Here is a 7,616-nt window from a genome sequence, read left to right on the forward strand (position 1 = left end):
TCAATAGTAAGTGTTCCCTAGCCCCGTTTTTAATTTTTTTATGATTTTAATATCCTCGTAACATGTTCTACTCATTTCTACCCATATCTGAAGCTAGTATTCATGTTTGGAAATTTACCCATGCATGAGAAGCTTGTGTTTTGATGATTTATGGAGGAATGTGAGAGTTTAAAGGATGGTAAACAACTTTTACTAAGTAGGGTTTCATGGAAATGGCTTAAAGGACCATTTTGTAAAAAGTATAAAATATGTGGTAGAAATGTGAAATAGAGGAAAATATGGGCTGGTATGAGCTTAGGACACATTCGGCTAAGCATGGGTAACCAAGGAATTTCACGCATTTGATTATACGAGCTTAGGGACTAATTTGTAAAAATTTGAAATGTTTGGGGCAAAATGAGTAAAAATTTAGATTCAAAATGAATAGTATGAGGTATTAATAATTTATTTTTACTGATATAAACCCCGAGGGACCAATTTCAGAGGTCGACCGTGGAAAACGAAAGGTTTCAGAAAAACCAAAATACGAAACCAAAGTATTACCAAGTAAGTTCGTGTAACTCGAAGTAAACTTTAAATATACTTGAAAATGCATATTCTTAAATGTATGTTAATTTAGATATTGATCGCATGAAAATCCATAAAATGTGGTAGTGTAAAATGAAAAAGATGACAATTGTCCCGGTTGAATGAAAATGGGAGATTCGATGGGTAAATTCTTGTTTACATGACATGAGATCCTGCATGTGTTGCAGAAAGGGATTTAGCCCAAACGGGTAATCTGATGATCTCAGTTTAGTAAGGATCCAGCCCGAATGGGTGTTCCTTAAGTGATCGAACATGTGCATTATCGATTTAGCCCGGATGGGTAATACGATTAAGGACTAAAATTAGCCTGGATTGGCATTTCAGATTCGAGCGTATTGGAGTAATTGTCGTTGTAAGGGATTTAGCCTGGAATGGTAATCTCGAAAATACTCATTGAATTTATGTTATTAGGGATTTAACCTGGATTAGTAATCCCGTCGTAGGAGTGAGGTTCATGGGAGTGTATATTTAAAATGGTCACTAGCATGACTTGACGGTAAATGGGATACATATTGAGATTTCTGGGAAATTCAACGGGACTATAATAAGACATGGGAATGGAAATGCTTGAATTGATAAGTTTACCAAGATTAATGCTATATTGCTTAAGAGGAAACTAACGTGATGATTGAGTGTATGTGATAGGGAATTTATACTATGCATGTTTGGCATGAATATCTTTTATGGTTGTATGCAAAATAACCGGTAAGTTTATCTTCTTATTATCTGAACTTACTAAGCATGTTAATGCTTACCCCCGTTTCTTTCCTTGTTTTGTAGAGCTCGTGGACTCGTGAAGATTGGAAGACGGTTGGAGTATTGATAACACTATCAGCTTCTCTTACTTTAGTATGTAGATACCTTTACTTTGTTACAATGGCATGTATAGGCTTTTAGTTATTTAGTTATGTGTTATTGGTTAGCCAATGTAAGAGCTTGAATGATATACCTATTCATTTTGTATATGGCCATAAGACATAGTTCATTTTGGTTAAATGTGGTATATCATGAATGGACATGTGGAATGTGGCCAAATTACTTGGAGATGGCTAGGTCATAATTGGCAATGAATATAAAACGAGCCAAGTCTAAATGTATTGATGATGGTAATCCTTAATACAAAGATGATAATCTAGCATGTATAAAACCAATGAGATAAGGTTAACATGCAATATACCATTGAAGGTAGTCATTGGGCATATTTAGGCATTGTTAAATACCAAAGAAGTTAATAAATGTGTGTGAATGTTGAGGTTGACTATTGGCTTGGACTGTAGCCTCCAAAAAGGTCCATATGGATAGACATACGGGCTTGTGTCTAGGCTGTGTGTGACACATGGTCAGTTCCATGGGCGTGTGGTACAGCCGTGTGTCCCCTGCACTTAAAATTTTTAGGTCAGTATGCATGGTAGTGAACACACGGGTAGAGACACGGCCTTGTGTCTCAATCGTGTGGAGGACACGGCCTAGCACACGGGCGTGTGTCTTGGCCGTATGCCCCTAAATGCATGATGACGTCATAAACAGAATACTCAGCAGGTTTTTGGACACGGACGACCACATGAGCGTGTCTAGGCCGTGTGAAGGACACGGGCCAAAGACACGAGCATGTGCTCGTCCATGTGAAAACCCCTGTAGGTTCAAAATGGAAAATAAATTCAAAAAATTCCACACGGGTAACGGACAGGGGCGTGTCGCAAGCACACGGGCGTGTGTATTGCCTCCATACGGGCGTGTGAGGCTTTAACCTAGAAATTTTCCTAAGATCTTTTTAAGCTCTCGGTTTAGTCGCAGACCATTCTTAATGCTTGTTTTAGGCCTCGTTGGCCCATAATAGGGACACTATGAATATGTTTGATTGGTTTTAATTTGGAATGAAATTTTATAGCCCGTGATTATCCGGAAATGTAATGTTTGTGTACAGTAATGCCCAATACCTTGTCCCGTTCTCGAGTACAGGTAAGGGGTGATACACACTGAGTTTTAATTAGTGTATGATTTTGTTTTCTGTGCGCAGCTTAAGTACTTCTCTTTTGATCGCCGACTCAGCATCCAAGAACAATCCCAATCTCTAAAGTGGTGATGTTTATCTTTTGTAATGGCATGTACCTAGGATGTGTTTGGGTTTTTAATGAATTTTGTATATGTTATATAGTTGAGTTTGAGTATAATGTTGTTTGATATGTATATAAACACATGTTGTGTTTGAAGCCATAATTTGGGCATGTTGTTTTGAACCAAAGGTTTTTAGGTGTATGTGAATTTCCTAATAATGTTTAGGTGGTTATGAACTAGGCTAAATGGAGTGATTTTGGTATGTTTGGAATGTAACGATTCGATAGTCAGGGGTGTCAGAAAGTGTATTTTTGGGACTCCGTTTTACTAAATCGGGCTTATAAATATTTATTAAAAATATTTACGAAGTTTGTTGTGTAGTTAATTAGGTTTTGGTTAAGTGAATTTTCATAAATTAAGAGTAATTAAGTATAAGGACTAAATTGCATAAAGGGTGAAAGTTGAATTATAGATTAAAGAATAATTAAAAGGACTAATGAAGTAATTATGCTATTTTTTATTAATGAGGCGGCATAAGTTAAAAGAATGTAAATTTAATATATATTATATTAAATTATACTTATAATTATTAAGTATATATATTATATATTATAATAATAAAAACAAATAAAGAAAGAAAAGAAGTAGAAAGAACAAACGAAAAAGAAAGAAACAAAAAGGAAATAAAAGAAAAAGGGAAGGAAAGAAGGAGAAAGTAAGGTTAGAGTTTCAAAGTTTCAAGTTCAATTGGTTAGTCAATTTAGTCCATTTTCTTGTAATTTTTATATTTTTGAAATCTCGATATTAAATATTACCCGACTCATGTCAAAATTTTAGAAATTATTGAGTCTTTAAGTGTTGTCTCTGTTGAATAATTTTAGTAGTAGAGATTAAATTGATAGATTTTTAAGTTAGAAATAAAAATGATTGAATTGTAGAATAAATTGTAAATTTTGAGTAATAGAGACTAAATTGTGAAAAATTTAAAATTTAAGGATATAAGTGAAAATAGGGAGTTAAATTTAGTCTAAAGTGGAATTTGTATGAAAATAAAGAATTAAATGTAAAGAAATAAAGTTAGTCTCGGTTTAGGGACTAAATTAGAATTTAGGCAAATATTGAGTAAAAATTGAAATATTAAATATGAGATTGAATTGTGTTGTATTGATGAATTTTAATTATTTTAATTTTGTAGCTAACGTTATACCAGAACCCTCGACTAAAAAGGGAAAAGATAAAGTCGATGAGGAATTGCTCGAAATTTTCGGTTTGTATTTCTATAATCCGAACATTGTTATTAATTGTTATATTTTGATTAAATGTTATGGTAAGTAATTGAGGTGAGTATTTGACATTTTGATATTGAATTGAATTTTTATATATGTGATTATATGAAAGATTGATATTGGATATTAATTGTTTCTAAATTGTGAAATTAAACCCTATTAACTGTATCAGGCTAAGTTGGTTATAGATGGCATGCCATAGGATTGGAAGAGTTCAGAGATTTCTTTGACTTAGAGTCGACGAGACACTGGGTGTCAATTTACTACTTTGGATTAATTCGATGAAGCACTGGGTGCCAATTTACTTCAGCTTAGCCGATGAGACACCGAGAATCAAATTATTACTTTGAATTATCCGATGAGGCATTGGGTGCCAAACTGGTGTGTTTGGTTGGATCAACATACCCGTCCGAGTCCGAGTTGTGTTAATAGGGGTAAATGAATAATAAATTTTATAATTGATATCGAAATGGCATGGTATGAGAAATGGAAGTGAAACGGTGAATTGAAAATAGAATGTGAAATATGTTGAAAATATATGGAATATATGACTTATATACTCATGAAATGAATATGGAATGAATAATACAATTGTATAATGAAATATGAAATAAATTGTGAAAAGCTATTTCTATAGCTAGTATGAGAACTGAGATTGTAACATCCCGATTTAGAGTCTAGTCGAAACAGTAGTTTGAGACCACAAATCCGACGTAAGAAAATTTATTTTTATTATATTTTTATGGTCTACGATTTCAAGAAATGATTTTGTGAAAATTTTGTTTGAAAATTTTGACGTTTGGGCACTCAATTTAGTCAAAAGGACTAAATCATAAAAAGTGCAAAAGTTGAGTTCTACTGACTAGAGGTGTCCAATTGTTATGAAATTTTAAATTTAAGGTTCTCATATGGTAATTAGACCATTGGTTAAGTTAGTGGACAAAAATGGACATGGTTAGGCATGTTTCCAAAGTTTTTCATTAAGGGCATTTTAGTTATTTAGTTATTAAAATGAATTAAAAACAAAAATAAAAGCCCAAAATTTTTTCCATCTTCCTCCTTGACCGAAATTTGAAAGAGGAAGCCATGGATAGGGTTTTTCAAGCTTTCAAGCTCAATTGTAAGTCCGTTCTAGCCCCATTTTTAATGAATTTCACGTTTTTGAAATTCTTGTAACACGATCTAGCTGTTTCTACCATTAATTTGAGATATGATGAAGGTCTAGGTTTTGAAACATGTTATAAATTTGTGTATTTTGATGTTTAATGGTAGATTATGCATGTTTATGGTTAGAGAAACGACTTTTACTAAGTGATTTTCGGTGAAAACGTCTAAAAGGACTAAATCGTAAAAGTTATAAAATATGTAGTAAAAGTGTGTTTTAATGGAAATTGTGGGCTGCTATAGTTATGAAAATGATTCGGCTAGGCTTGTATGTTAAAGAAATTGAATAAATTTCATTTTACGAGCCTAGGGGAAAAAGTGTAATTATGACAAACTTTAGGGGCAAAAATGTAATTTTTCCATAGTATGATTTTTGGGTCACATTGAGTAAGTGGGCTAAATGTGATGCTATAGATCAAAGAAAATGAGATTTGGGCCTAGAACGAGGGAAAATGAGTAATTGACGGTTATGTCCCTCTTTGCCATTTTGGTATTGAGGAAAGTTCACATGTAAATAATGCTATGTTATGTTTGTATTTTAAATATTCTAAATGCTTTGACAATGTATGAAATAAATTATTGATTCTATGGTTGTATTTGACGAAGTTCGGATAAGTGAGAAAAATCCCATTTGAACCTTAGGAATAGAATAGGATACGAGTGACATGTCACTAAGGATATTTGTGATGTATGTGTGATTATGTGATCCTAGTGCTGGTCTCGTACGTCTACCAGTGGCTAGGTATTTCGGCATGTGTTGCGGATACCTGACAGCTTGTGTGAGTAGTACTTCGTAGTTGCGTTTTGACCGTTAGCTTGTATGAGCAGGCTTGAGATTTGCTCGAGAGCGAGCATTTATGTGATATGAGATATAAGGTAGCTTTAGCTACATATGTGGCACTTATGTACAAAGACTTTCCGTATATCCATTTAGTATTCCAACTGTTCAACGGGTATGCCAAAGATGAGAAAGTAAGTGGTTATGTTACGAGATGGTACTAGTATGTCCATTAAGATTTTAAGAATTGACTTCATGTTATTGTGAGTTATGATCACTATGAAAGTGACTTTGAGATAGCCCTACGATTGTTGATTTATGGTCATGATGTATGAATGCATGGAAACACGGTTGATGACTATATGTTAGGCCTTGGGGGCCCAATTGATTGGTGAAACAGTAAATGTTATTCATTTGAATTATGATTTATTGATTATGAGTGAAAGGAAATATTGGCCTAATTGCCTATTAAAATGGTTAAGAAAGCATGGAAAGAAAGAGTTATTACAATTTGAAATATGTTGAGCTATATGCATGAAAACATGAATATACATAAGTAACGTGTACTTTTACTACGATGTTTAAAATGTTTTGATAATTATGAAACATGTTACAATGGAGAAATTATGGCTGCTAGACTAAAAGTCAAGTAGTGTTAAATTATTTCAATAAATTAAAAGAAAGTAAACATGTGAATAGGTTATATTACAACCTTGAGATTTATAGCTATTTTTATATTAACTTGTGCTTATATTGTCAAGCATAGCATATGATTAGCATGAGTTGCTTATTATTTTCAAATGAACTTACTAAGATTTAAGCTTACTCCCCCTTTCCTTTCCCATCTTTTATAGATTAATTTACCTAGCTTGGGTTGGAGACCGCCGGAGATGCCATCACACTATCAAGATATCATTTGGGTATAAGTAAACACAAGTATTTTAAGTTTATGGCATGTATAGGGTCTTTGTCTTTTGATTAATTATGTCATTGTTAATGTGGCCAAATGTTTTAGCCTAGAATGGTTTATGGTCCAATTTGTATAAGGCTAAGAGATATGGCTTATATTGACTATTTGGTTGTAAACCTATTCATATATGCATGCATGTGCCAAGGTCGTACATGATATGGTTAAATTTTTTAGGCGTGGATGGATTGTGGATGTGACTATGGATGTTTGATGATGGAATTGTGAGTGAGTGGTATGATAATAACCTAGACTTGAGTATGTTAAATGGAAGTAAATTTCAACTCTTAGTGTATGAAAATTTTATAAATTTGGCTTGACAAAGTATGAAGTTTTATGCATGTAATAGTGAAGATGAAATGATCATGATCATGTCTTGTTTGTGTATGTTTAAGTTCTCATTTATGACATGCTAAATGCCTTTGAAGTCATGTATGTGTTTGTGCAAATAAGGATGGCAATTGGCTTGGAAAATAGCCTCAAAGTTGTCCACATGAGTGGACACACGAGCATGTGTCTAGGTCGTGTGAGACACACAGCCAGCCCCATAGACGTGTGATCCGGCCGTGTGTCCTCTGCACCCTAATTAGGTAAAATATAATGCCCAATAGTAAACACACGGGTAGAGATACGACTGTGTGTCTTAGCCGTGTGAAGGACACAACCCTAGCACACGGGCATATGACTTGGTCGTGTGACCCTATTTCGATTGATGACTTCATAAATAGAGAGTTACACGGGCTGAGGACACGGGTGTGTCCCAAGCTACATGGACGTG

The sequence above is a fragment of the Gossypium arboreum genome, chromosome 8 (assembly GCF_025698485.1).
Source record: "Gossypium arboreum isolate Shixiya-1 chromosome 8, ASM2569848v2, whole genome shotgun sequence".
Classification (NCBI taxonomy): domain Eukaryota; kingdom Viridiplantae; phylum Streptophyta; class Magnoliopsida; order Malvales; family Malvaceae; genus Gossypium; species Gossypium arboreum.